Genomic DNA, 13,588 nt, shown 5'->3' with positions numbered 1-13,588 from the left:
ATGATTAATTATGGTGACTACACCAAACAACTGGTGACCCACTCCAGTATTTTTGCCTGAAAAATACTATGGACAGAGGAGCCCAGTGGGCAACAGTCCATGGGGTTGCAAAGAGTCAGACACGACTGAGCACGCACACACTAAACAACAGATTTCCAGTGCGTGTGAAACAGGCTTCTACTGGAAGAAAATGCTGTCTAGGATTTTCACAGCTAGAGAAGAGAGGTCAATGCCTGGCTTCAAAAGACAGGCTGACTCTCTTATAAGGGGCTAATGCAGCTGGTGACTTGAAGTTTAAGCCAGCGCTCATTTACCATTTTGAAAATCTTAGGGCCGTTAAGCGTTATGCCAAATCTATTCTGCTTGTGCTCTCTAAATGGAATGACAGAGCCTGGATGACAGCTCATCTGTTTACAACATGGTTTACTGAATATTTTAAGCCCACAGTTGAGACTTACTGCTCAAAAGAGAAGATTCCTTTCCAAATGTTACTCCACATTCATAATGTGCCTGGTCACCCAAGAACTATGATGGAGATTTAACTGTGTTTTTATGATTTGCCAACACAACATCGATTCTGCAGTCCATGACTCATGGGGTAATTTTGACTTTCAAGTCTTACTATTTGCGGCTAGAGCTGCCATAACTACTGACTCCTCTGATGGATCTGGGCAAAGTAAATTAAAAATTTTCTGGAAAAGCTACTATGCTAGATGCCATTAAAAGCATTTTTATTGATAATTCATGGGAAAAGGTCAAAATGATAAAAAATTCACAGCGGTTTGGAAGCACTTGATTCCAGCTGTCATTGGTAGATTGAGAGATTCAACACTTCAGTAGATGAAGTAACTGCCAGTGTGGTGTGCCAGAGCAACAAACTGATGAGGAGTTGCTTCTCATGGATGAGTAAAGAAAGTGGTTGCTTGACATGGAATCTACTCCTAGTAGAGATTCTGTGAAGACTGTTGAAATGACCTTAAAGATTTAATTGATAAAGCAGCAGCAGGGTTTGAGAAGATTGACTCCAGTTTTGAAAGAAGCTCTGTTGTGGGTAAAATGCTATTGAATAGCAGTGTATACTACAGAGAATCATTTTGAAAAGGAAGAACCACCCCAGTGTGGCAAACTTCATTATTGTCTTATTTAAGAAATCCCTATAGCCACTCCAGCCTTCAGCAACCACTGCCCCAATCAGTTAACAGCCATTAAAATCAAGACAAGACCCTCCACCAGTAGAAGCATTACAACTTACTGAAGGTTTAGTTGATAGCATTTTTAGCAATAAACTTTATAATGTAATGTAATGTTTGAATTGTTTTTTTCCTGACATAATTCTATTGTACACTTAATAGACCACAGTATGGTATAAACATAACTTTTATAAGTTTTGGGAAGCCAGTGTGGCTTACCCTATTGAAATACTTGCTTTATTATGATGGTTTGGAACCAAACCTGCAGTATTTCCTAGGTGAGCCTGTGCTTACACTAAAAATTTTTTTGCTTATTTAAAATTAAAAATTAACTGCGTGCCTTGCATTTTTATTTGCTGAATCTGATGACCTTAATAACTAATGTTCTTGATACAGTGTTGGAAAATAGTCTATACTTAGTAAAATGTTCCTGTTCCAAATATTCAAACAAAAGTCTGTTAAAATCTAGTGTCCAATCCATTACGTAACCAGCATTTAATAAAAGTAAAAACCCCTTTGCAGAAGGAATATCCTATATGTTTTTAAGTAGGACATTTATTGTACAAAAAAATAATAAAGAAACACAATTTCAAGCATTCTTGCTAATACATCTAAACTGGGTAGTCAGAAATGGAATTAAAAATAAAGCACAAAAGTGCTAATTTTTCCATTAAAAGCTCTAATGAAAGTGTGACTGGAAGTTACAGTTTGTTTATTGTTTCCTATGTCCCAGTCAAAAAATCTCCTTGAGAAATGCATTGCTCTTCTAATTTTAAGATGAAATCAAGGTGCCTAGATATGAAATAAGTTGTCATTATCCACCAGAGGTAGGAATTTTATTTCCAAACTGTTTGAATTCAACAGCTCAAGGTCTTTCTGAGTTGCATTTACTGTTCCATAACAAAGGAATGTGAAAGGGTTAGTTTTTCAACATTTATTCACTCGCCCTTCCACACACCCATCCTCTGATATCCCCTTTGCTAACAGAATACTGTTTTGTTTTGTATTCAGTTATCTCTCAGGAAAGGCTCTTATCCTACACTCCAGGCTATGTATTCAGGTAGTTTAAACAAATTGTAGTAACTTTTCATTTTCCGTGATTGGTTGATGGAAATGCTCTGCACGTTACTGTGTGTTAAAATCTCCTGGAGAGCTTGTTAAAGTGCAAATTGTCGCTTCATAGAACTTCCAGATGTTCAAGCTGGTTTTAGAAAAGGCAGAGGAACCAGAGATCAAATTGCCAACATCCGCTGGATATGGAAAAAGCAAGAGAGTTCCAGAAAAACATCTATTTCTGCTTTATTGGCTATGCCAAAGCCTTTGACTGTGTGGATCACAATAAACTGTGGAAAATTCTGAAAGAGATGGGAATACCAGACCACCTGACCTGCCTCTTGAGAAACCTGTATGCAGGTCAGGAAGCAACAGTTAGAACTGGACATGGAACAACAGACTGGTTCCAAATAGGAAAAGGAGCACGTCAAGACTGTATATTGTCACCCTGCTTATTTAACTTCTATGCAGAGTACATCATGAGAAACGCTGGGCTGGAAGAAGCAAAAGCTGGAATCAAGATTTCCGGGAGAAATATCAATAACCTCAGATATGCAGATGACACTACCCTTATGGCAGAAAGTGAAGAGGAACTAAAAAGCCTCTTGATGAAAGTGAAAGTGGAGAGTGAAAAAGTTGTCTTACAGCTCAACATTCAGAAAACGAAGATCATGGCATCTGGTCCCATCACTTCCTGGGAAATAGATGGGGAAACAGTGGAAACAGTGTCAGACTTTATATTTTGGGCTCCAAAATGACTGCAGATGGTGACTGCAGCCATGAAATTAAAAGACACTCCTTGGAAGGAAAGTTATGACCAACCTAGACAGCATATTCAAAAGCAGAGACATTACTTTGTCAACAAAGATCCATCTAGTCAAGGCTATGGTTTTTCCTGTGGTCATGTATGGATGTGAGAGTCGGACTGTGAAGAAAGCTGAGCGCCAAAGAATTGATGCTTTTGAACTGTGGTGTTGGAGAAGGCTCTTGAGAGTCCCTTGGACTGCAAGGAGATCCAATCAGTCCATGTTAAAGGAGACAGTCCTGGGTGTTCATTGGAAGGACTGATGTTGAAGCTGAAACTCCAATACTTTGGCCACCTCATGTGAAGTGTTGACTCATTGGAAAAGACAGGAGGAGAAGGGGACGACAGAGGATGAGGTGGCTGGATGGCATCACTGATTCGAAGGACGTGAGTTTGAGTGAATTCCGGGAGTTGGTGATGGATAGGGTGGCCTGGCGTGCTGCGGTTCATGGGGTTGTAAAGAGTTGGACACGACTGAGAGACCGAACAGAACTGAATTGAGCCCCAGAGTTTTTGATTTAATAGGGTTCTGTGAGGTTGGAAAAATTAATTTCTAACAAGTTCCTACTGTTGCTGATGGTGACACTTTGAGAATCTCTTTTTAGAGATATTCTACAGTTTTGGCCAATTAAGTGAGTGAAAGGCTTATGGAAAATGTTTAATGTTTTCACATTCTTAAAATAAAACATATTTCTTTACTATTTGAAATAATTTGTATTAAGCTTTTCTTTTACTTGCAGCCAAAGACATCTGAAGTGATACAAAAGAATGAGAAGTTATTATACCAGTAGTATTTGTAAATTTAAGCTACTCTGTTGTACAGTTATAGGTTAGCAAATTAATGGATCCTGCTGTATTAGCATATATGTTCACAAAATATTTAATTTATAATATGCTTTATTAGCGGAGAAGGCCATGGCATCCCAGTCCAGTACTCTTGCCTGGAAAATCCCATGGATGGAGGAGCCTGGTGGGCTGCAGTCCATGGGGTTGCGAAGAGTTGGACACGACTGAGCGACTTCACTTTCACTTTTCACTTTCATGCATTGGAGAAGGAAATGGTAACCCAATCCAGTGTTCTTGCCTGGAGAATCCCAGGGACAGGGGAGCCTGGTGGGCTGCCGTCTATGGGGTCACACAGAGTCGGACACAACTGAAGTTACTTAGCAGCAGCATGCTTTATTAGAGGTAGTCATTACATTAAGAGATTATCATAAAAGTGCCTATTAAAGATATTAGTAGAAATAGTCAAAATAAATAGAATTCATGACTTTATCATACCAAAAATTCTACTAGTAGGTTATGCAATAGATGAACACATGCTTTGTGATTTGTATCTCTAGACTTCTACTTTGTTTTGTGTGTGCTATTAAAGGATTTTCACACTAGATGTCACATATACTTTATTTAGTAGCTAAGCACTCCATCAAAGGGTCTCCAGGTATGTTTTGCAGGCATTGAAGATAGTTGCTCTGAAATTATTTTACTGAAAATATCCACTGTTATACAATGTTTTACATAACTCATTTCTGCTCCTGCTGCTGCTGCTAAGTTGCATCAGTCTTGTCTGACTCTGTGCAACCCCTTAGACTGCAACCCACCAGGCTCTGCTGTCCCTGGGATTCTCCCGGCAAGAACACTGGAGTGGGTTGCCATTTCCTTCTCCAATGCATGAAAGTGAAAAGTGAAAAATGAAGTTGCTCAGTCGTCTCTGACTCTTAGCAACCCCATGGACTGGAGCCCACCAGGCTCCTCCATCCATGAGATTTTTCCAGGCAAGTGTACTGGAGTGGAACTCATTCCTAAAATACATTAAATATGGTGGTGGCATTTGAAAGAATCAAGAGCTTTTTTCATTCTTATATGAATAGCAACTGTTGTTCATTTGCCCAATTGTGTCTGACTCTTTGTGAACCCATGGATTGCAGCATGCCAGGCCTCCCTGTCCCTCACTATCTCCTGGAGTTTGCCCAAGTTCATGTTCATTGCATCAGTGATGCTTTCCAGCCATCTCATCCTCCGATGCCCTCTTCTCCTGCCTTCAGTCTTTCCCAGCATCAGGGACTTTTCCAATGAGTCATCTGTTCACATCAGATGACCAAAATACTGGAGCTTCAACTTCAGCATCAGTCCTTCCAGTGAAGATTTGGGTTGATCTCCCTTAAGATTGACTGGTTTGAGCTCCTTACTGCTCAACGGACTCTCAGTAGTCTTCTGCAGCACCACAGTTCAAAGGCATCAATTCTTCAGCATTCTGCCTTCTTTATGGTACAGCTCTCACTGCCATATGTGATCACTGGTAAGACCATAGCTTTGACTATATGGACCTTTGTCAGCAGAGTAATGTCTCTGCTTTTCAACACACTGTCTAGATTTGTCATTGCTTTCCTGACAAGAAGCAATCATCTTCTGATTGTATGGTTGCAGTCACAGCCTGCAGTGATTTTGGAGCCCAAGAAGAGAAAATCTGTCACTACTTCCCTCGTTTCCTCTTCTATTTGCCATGAATTAATGGGGCCAGATGCCATGATCTTAGTTTTTTTTTTTTTAATATTTAGTCTTAAGCTGGCTCTTAAGTCTAATATTTAATATTTAAATATTAAATATATAATATTTAATATTTAGTCTTAAGCTGCCTCCACCCTCATCAAGAGGCTCTTTAGTTCATCTTCATTTTCTGCCATTAGAATGGTATCATCTGTGTATCTGAGGTTGTTGATGTTTCTCCCATCTGTTTTAATTCTAGCTTGTAACTCATCCAGCCCAGCATTTCTCATGATGTGCTCAGCATATAGGTTAAACAAACAGGGTAACAGCAGATAGCCCTGTTGTACTCCTTTCTCAATCTTGAACCAATCAGTTGATCCATAAGGGTTCAAACTGTTGCTTTTAGACCCATATACAGGTTTCTCAGGAGATAGGTAAGATGGTCTGGTATTCTCATCTCTCTAAAAGTTTTCCACAGTTTTTCATGATCCACACAGTCAAAGGCTTTAGCATAGTTGATGAAACAGAGATAGATATTTTTCTGGAATTTGGTTCCTTTCTCTACTCAAATAATTTAGTATTGTTAAGAAAATAATTTTATTATTATATCTAGAGAAGTCTTTGGCTAATGTTAACCACAATGATCTGAGAAAGCTAGATCATCAGAGTCTATTCTGTTCCTGAAACTGTTGAATTTTGTATTTTTTTTCAAATAGGAAAACAATTTATCCTTAGTCCATCCAAAAACCTTAACCAATTCCCCCAAATATCAGTAAGATATATTTAAACACATACATAACATCTGCCAAGGATTTATGCAGAATATAAAGTATGAAAAATACTAATTACCTAATTATGTGTCATTTAACAAACTCTTATGTGGGCCTATTTTGTGTGCAGTATGAGACAATACTGTGTAATGTTGAATATGAATTGTTTTTCTTCTACGTGGAAATAAAATGTAATATAAAAAATACATTTGTTAAAACAACATGATCAATACAGATAAATCTTAGCAAATAAACAATAATGCAGTTAAAATTAACTACTTTCTGGCTGAAGAATTGCTTGTGTGGCATTTGATGGCAGGAAAAAATGCATCCTCATCCTTAATATGTGGGAAAGCTAGTTGTTGTTGTTGCTTAGTCAGTCGCTATATCACGTCCAACTCTTTTGCAGCCCTATATACTATAGCCCACCAGGCTTGTCAGTCCATGGGATTTTCCAGGCAAGAAGACTGGAATGTGTTACCATTTCCTTCTCCCAGGGATCTTCCTGGACCAGAGATTGAACCCATGTCTCCTGCATTGGCAAGAAGATTCTTTAACACTGAGCCATCTGGGAAGCCCTGGAAAGATGATAGCACATCCTAAGGTTGAGTGTTTTTAGACATCTTAAGCACAAGATGTGATCCTATCTGAAAATAGTTGAGATACAATTATTGGGTACTAAACATTCTCTCCCCGGTCTCCCATGTAACTTGAGTGTTTTCCTGGTGTATGCATGGCACATTCTTTGTAATGTCTTTTCAATTATGAAAGTAATTTTTCAGGACTACTCACTTTATGTCAGTCATCAGAATGAGCATCTGCACGATGGAATTTCAGATAGCTTCAGATGTTTGTATTAGCTTCAGCCTGTTGGAACATGCCTTGTATAAGTCCCTCCTCTGACTTAAAAGTGAAGTGACTGAATCTTGACATAAAAAATTTGATGAATAGAGCTAGCTGTTGGTACATTGATTTTGATACGATTTCATACATTTTAGAGGAGAAGAAGCCAACTCCTTTTTTTATATTCTAAAGACAAATACCTTTGATCAAAGTTAACTTGTAAATTTGAAAGTAAGCATCCTGTTAGTCTCTGAATTGATGTTAACTCAAATGGAAGAATAGGCAGTTTGTGGTAATTTGAACCGATTGCATCAAAAGTTGATTTTTTTTTTTAAAACGGTAATGAATTATACCTCTCAAACAGTTTGACTTAGTTTAGATTTGTAGAAGATGGCCTCTCAAAATGCCGTGGGTACATGTAGCAAACTGTTCTTTGCTTCAAGACAGCTCTCCTGAGTCTACCTCTAGTTGGTTTCCAGGAGGAGGGATGGGTTTTGCTGAGTCTCCAAGGCCGCTTCAGTTGAACTTCCTTTTGACTATCCACAGAATTTTCCACAGAAAGCTATGAAATTATTTGGCAGTGCTAAGAACTGACTGACTTCACTCCCATAAACTTAGGTTCTTTAAGGTTGTTCTTAAAATTATAAGTAGGTATTGTCTTGGGTTTAGGAGACTAACAAGTATTGAGTAAACACAATATATTACAAAATTAACTAAGTACAGTAATTCTGTAAAGTAGACATTTTATATTTTTGTTTCCCCAAATGAACTTGTAGGCCAAGCCAATAGATTTTATACATGATAAAACTGGGAGTCAAATTTTTTTAGCAAAGTCACATGACCAATAAGCCTATGAATCAGATTGATTCCTTGCTTGACTCCAAAATGCATAAAAACCTTTTAGTGGATTCTAAGTTGCTTTTCAAAGTCTGCATTCAAAGCCTGAAATCCCTAGGATCTTCCTGAAAGAAAATCCAGTGTGATTCCTCTGGCCAACTGTATGTCTTAGAGAAGGAACAGTTACAGCTTTAGAGGATATCTCCTTTTATAGAGGATACATCCTAATTCACCTTCATGACATAAATGGAGCCATAATAAATAAATATGGAAGGAAATATAAAGCCAAAAATAAATATGGAAGGAAATTAAAACCTTTAAATGGCAGTGATGGTGGCAAGGGAGGAAACAATACTGGGGAGAGTTTATATAATATATACATGGAATCATAAGAATAGAAATTTATGAAGTGATAGGATAACCTTGCATTTAAATTTCTCAGCTCTTAGCATCACCTTTGCTGTGTTGCCTCCCCAGTCTTCTAAGATTCTAGCAACATCAGGTATACCATGGTGAATTGACTATGCATGTTCTGCTGTTCTATTAACACCATGGATTTAAATGTGATTTTTAATCTCAGCTGGAAGAAATACAATGCCACCCTTCTCATTTTTTGTATGAAGACTAAAGCTTAGAATGGTGGCATGACCCAATGCAGACCATGTTTTTAAGTCATTGTAGAGCAGCATGAGACTCCCAGCCTCCTAACACTGAATCTAATTTTCTTTCCCAAAGAAAAATTTTTTGTTTTTATTTTTGTGTTAATTTTTTAAAATTTCACTGAAGATTTAACATGCCAGAGTTCTACTAATGAGATACAGAAACCTTTTACATTAGAGTTCATAAGTTTTCATATCAAACTGCATTTCCACAACTGAGACTTGACTCAATCTAATAAAATCCTTTTTATCTGCTGTGTGAAATATTACATATATGACTACCTTACTTGGGAACTATTTCAAGTGGTTTTTGTTTTCTAAATTGCATTTAATTTATCCTATGGACTGCCTTAGATGTCTGTCTAGGGCCACTCTTACTGAAATTTCCTCTACATTTAAAACAAGCAATAAAATTATATTTGGTCAAACGATGGAAAGATTTTATCAAGCTTTGGTGGGAGAATAGGCTTATGTCTACAATAAATACACATACTCAGCTTCTTGAGGGAAGTGCCCTTTGTAGAGTTTGAAATGATTTATGGGTTTAGCTTATAAGCCTTATATCTTGTGAGGGCTGGTGCTCACTTAGTTTATTGATGGCATTTTATTATATTGATTAGAGGACACAATTTAGCTGCTTCAAGTGTCCTGTGGTACTTTCTAAATTGGTATAAACTCTTTATTTTTCTTTTGAATTCTCTTGTCATCATCCATCATTTTCACTATTGAAGCAGGCACAACATTTCCATGGCTTGATCTCATGCTTATGCATTTTAGTTTCGACATATTACCCTGGGCTAGAAACGTTTCATCTTTTTAAATGATCATTCTTATCTTCATTGGAATGACAGCACATATTGCTAAATGCTCTGCAGAGCATTTAGCTATAGATATATATATATATATGTATATATGTATAACGATCCCAGGAGAGTCAGTGCAAAGGGGTCCTGTTTATTGGCACCATTGATTCAAATAGTCTGATTTCATCCAATTTGTGACTGGTGATGGTGGAAATTTAATTTGTCAGGCTTCTCAGATAAAGAGGTTCCAGAGACTTACCACACTTTTTCTTAGAGTTTATCTCAAGGAGTTTTTTTGCCTACAAAAAAATCAAAGTGTGTTTTAATTAGAAAGGAAAAAATCCCTGAGGGGTTTTAAAATATATCCATTAGACAGGGCCATAGCTATTCATTTAGAGCCATGTCTGTGCCTGAAACAGCAGATTTAGAGATTGTGATGCCTGGGACCTGATTTTCTCTTTCCCACCCTCCCTACTTGTTTCTTTCTTTTAAAATTTCTTCCTTTTTTATCTCTTCTCCTTTTAGTCCTATTTCCTCTCTACTTTCTCTCAGCTAAATGTGGTTTAAGCACAGCAGGTGTTATTGAAGTTCCTTTTAAACATAGGTCATCCTCTGTAAGTCATGAAGCACTTATCTTACACAGTAGAAAAGGTCTTTAAGAGGTAGTTTCATGAATGTTTCTAAAACAACCATTAGAGGCACCTGAGATACCCTTGGCCAAAGGAGCTCTGGCAAGGATTTTTCTGCAGACCCCTTTGATAATATCTGCAGATGTTGAATAACTTGAAGTATCATTAATTTGCTAATTACTTAATGAACAGAGATAATACCCTTTGTCTAGTAGAAGTCTCTATGGGCTCATTTAAAAAAAATTTTTTTTCCTGTTTAGTTTTCAGTGAAGATGGAGTATAGGATATCCATGACCTTGCAATTATATTTCAAATAGTTGGAAGTCACCAAACTTTAATAGAATTATCTTCTAAATAATTTTGAATTTCTTCTATAATTTCATCATAGGTTTATCTTTTTAAATCTTATTTTCTTCATGACCTCTTTCTGGCTTTTCCCTCAAATTTTTGCTTTTGATAAGTTTCTGGGCTTTTGCAATATAAATTGGAATGGAGTGGATGAATCAGCAGTCATTGTCTTAGTTAAGATAAAGCTATATTTTAAGGAGACAAGGATATAAAAAAGTTAAGCCAATCATATGAATGATGAAAAAGGAAATATATTTATTAGGACTAAGCTTTTCAGCATTGAGTTATGATTTATTAAGAACTGTAAGTGGGAATTCTAGCATTTTGGCTTACTGCTGTTCATAGAAGATGAAGTGTTCTCCAAAGATCATGGTTCCTTAATGCCAATAAAGACATATAATTCAGAATGTAATAATTAAAGAGTAGCCAGTGACTTAACAGTGAGGCATTTAGATTTTGTCTTTCTGCTAAGAGAAAACTGTAAGTTTTAAACTGTGCCTTCTTGTGTCACACATAAAGTAGATAATCTAATGGATATTTCAGAGTAAGGCAAAACATGGCTATCCCCAGTAAGATAGTTTGGTAGAAGGAAGTTGGCAAAATAGCATGAAGTATTCCTAAACATTTATGTTGTTGTTCAGTCCCTCAGTTGTGTCTGACTCTTTGTGACCCTGTGGACTATAGAATGCCAGGCTTTCCTGTCCTTCACCCTCTCCCAGAACTTGCTCAAACTCATGTTCGTTGAGTAGGTGATACCATCCAACAATCTTGTCCTCTGATGGCCCCTTCTCCTCTTGCCTTCAATCTTTTCTAATGAGTTGGCTCTTCACATCAGGTGGCCAAAAAATTGGAGCTTCAGCTTCAACATCAATCCTTCCAATGAATATTCAGGGTTGATTTCCTTTAGGATTGACTGGTTTGACCTCCTTGCAGTCCAAGGGACTCTCAAGGGTCTTCTCCAGCACCACAATTCAAAAGCAGTAATTCTTTAGCACTTAGCCTTGTTTATGGTCCAACATTCACATCCATACATGACTACTGGGAAGACCATAGCTTGACTATACAGACCTTTTTAAACACATTGTGTTAGCTTTTTTTCCAAGGAGCAAATGTCTTTTAATTTCATGGCTGCAGTCACCATGTGAAGTGATGTTGGAGCCTAAGAAAATAAAGCCTGTCACTGTTTCCATTGTTTCCCTATCCACTTGCCGTGAAGTGAAGGAACCAGATGCCATGATCTTCGTTTTTTGAATGTTGAGTTTTAACCCGGCTTACTCCCCTCTTTCACTTTCATCAAGAGGCTCTTTAGTTTCTCTTCACTTTCCGCCATAAGGGTGGTGTCATCTGGATATCTGAGGTTATTGATATTTCTCCTGCAATCTTGATTCCAGCTTGTGTTTCATCCAGCCTAGCATTTTGCATGATGTGCTCTACATATAAGTTAAATAGGCAAGGTGACAGTATACAGCCTTGATGTACTCCTTTCCCAATTTGAAACTAGTCCATTGTTCCATGTCCAGTTCTAACTGTTGCCTCTTGATCTGTATACAGCCTTCACAGGAGGCAGGTAAGGTGCTCTGGTATTCCCATCACTTTAATAATTTAACATAGTTTGTTGTGATCCACACAGTCAAAGGCTTTAGTGTAGTCAATGAAGCAGAAGTAGATGTTTCTTTGGAATTCTTTTGCTGTTTCTATGATCCAATGGAGCATTTGTGACTTAACCATTAAAATGTATTAAATTATTTGACATGACTCTTTGCTCAAAACTATTAACCACTTTGACCTGTTTTGGTTTTTTTTCCCCCTAAGATTTGAGGAGAGGCAGAGGAAATACTATAAACTCAATGGAAATAAAAATTGTGCATCTGACCTAAACCAAATATTTTGTTTTATAACTTCCAAGTTATCATTTTTCATATTCAACCTCACACTTATTATAATTGCACAAGAAATATAATATTAAGAGTAAATTTATAAATGTGATATAAAACTACTAAGAATTCCATCTTTAATATTAAGGAAACTTTAATATTAAGGAACATTTTGGAAGTAATAAAGCCAAAGCATTGCTTGGAATTCCGACCTCTCAATTTTCAAGAAACCTGAAATCTGATGTAGTTAAAAAAAAAAATCTAGAGAGTATATTTTCTGGTCAGAACTCTGAAATAGTCTGATATCAGATGGAACATGTGTTAGAATTTTAAGGGAGCAGTGGGAAAGTCTGAGAGTAAATTAAAGGGGTGGGAAAAAGTTCTGCCAGTTACTCCTCTCAGTGACAGCTGTGGTGCCTATCCTGAGTCCAGCTCAGTGTAAATAAAGGGAATGAGCTTCTGTAGAATTGCCACCAATGCACTGGAGCTAAAGAGAGAGAAGGAATGCTTCTGTAAGGAATTCCTCCTGCTCCTCAAGACTTGGAGCTCTTTATCCACTTACTAAAACTCTTACAATAAAATTTGTTTCTAAGCCTTGGACCACAGGGATTTTTATTTGGATTAAAGGAATCTAAGCCAGCTGTCAGTACTAGTCAACCTAGACCAGTGGTTCTCAGATCTCTATGCATATTTTAATCATTGGAAAGAATTAAAAACACAAATGCTTGGACTCTACTTGCAGATATTCTGATTTAATTAGTCTGGAGTGAGGCCCAAGTATTGATATTTTTAAAAGCTTTCCAAATATCAGAAAGAGTACTGGTTGTTGTCATGGCAGAGGAACAGACTAAACCTCCTGCCAATAACAATGGTTAAAGCTGGACAAAATGTAAAAGGCGAGCATTTGAAGGCATTGTAGAACAACTAAAACAGGGAGGATACGTTAAAAAAGGGTCTGATCCTTGAAAGAAGGGGAAAATACTAGGTAAGTTCAGTAGATACTAAACTCTTCCAGTGAGGATATCTCTCAAATCCTCTGGGTACAGATGAATCCTGTAGTAAGCAGCAGTCTCACTGGGCTGAGGAAACAGAGAGCAATGTTGGAGTTTGTCAGGGACTGAAAACTGAGAAGAAAAATATCAGAGGAAGCCATAGAGAGGGTAATCTCAAAATCTGCATAAAATTTCATTCAAGTAGTTAGCTGACTCCCACTGCATACATAGGATTATGCTGTAAAGAACTCAGAAGAAAAGTAAATCTTGGAGGCTGAAGAGTGGCACAACGACTTTA

The 13,588-nt window shown here is 37.4% G+C and overlaps 1 long non-coding RNA gene across 33 annotated transcripts in view; it reads left to right on the top strand.

Annotated features, from left to right (window-relative positions):
* Positions 1 to 13,588, top strand: part of LOC147378299 (uncharacterized) — a 677,507-nt gene that overhangs the window by 118,946 nt on the left and 544,973 nt on the right. For 3 of the 33 annotated variants that reach the window (XR_015145849.1, XR_015145841.1, XR_015145845.1), the window contains one exon: positions 6,715 to 9,012. The exons of the other annotated variants lie outside the window; for them this stretch is intronic. This is a non-coding gene — a long non-coding RNA (uncharacterized LOC147378299). Of the gene's footprint in view, positions 1 to 6,714; positions 9,013 to 13,588 lie in introns of those variants that run through there. 33 annotated transcript variants of the gene reach the window in all.

This window comes from Bos grunniens, chromosome 2 (genome assembly GCF_055505025.1).
Source record: "Bos grunniens cultivar Pamir isolate PY7600 chromosome 2, Bosgru_T2T1.0, whole genome shotgun sequence".
Taxonomy (NCBI): Eukaryota; Metazoa; Chordata; class Mammalia; order Artiodactyla; family Bovidae; genus Bos; species Bos grunniens.
Note: the sequence above shows the minus strand (reverse complement) of the source record. Positions and strands in the feature narration are given on the sequence as shown.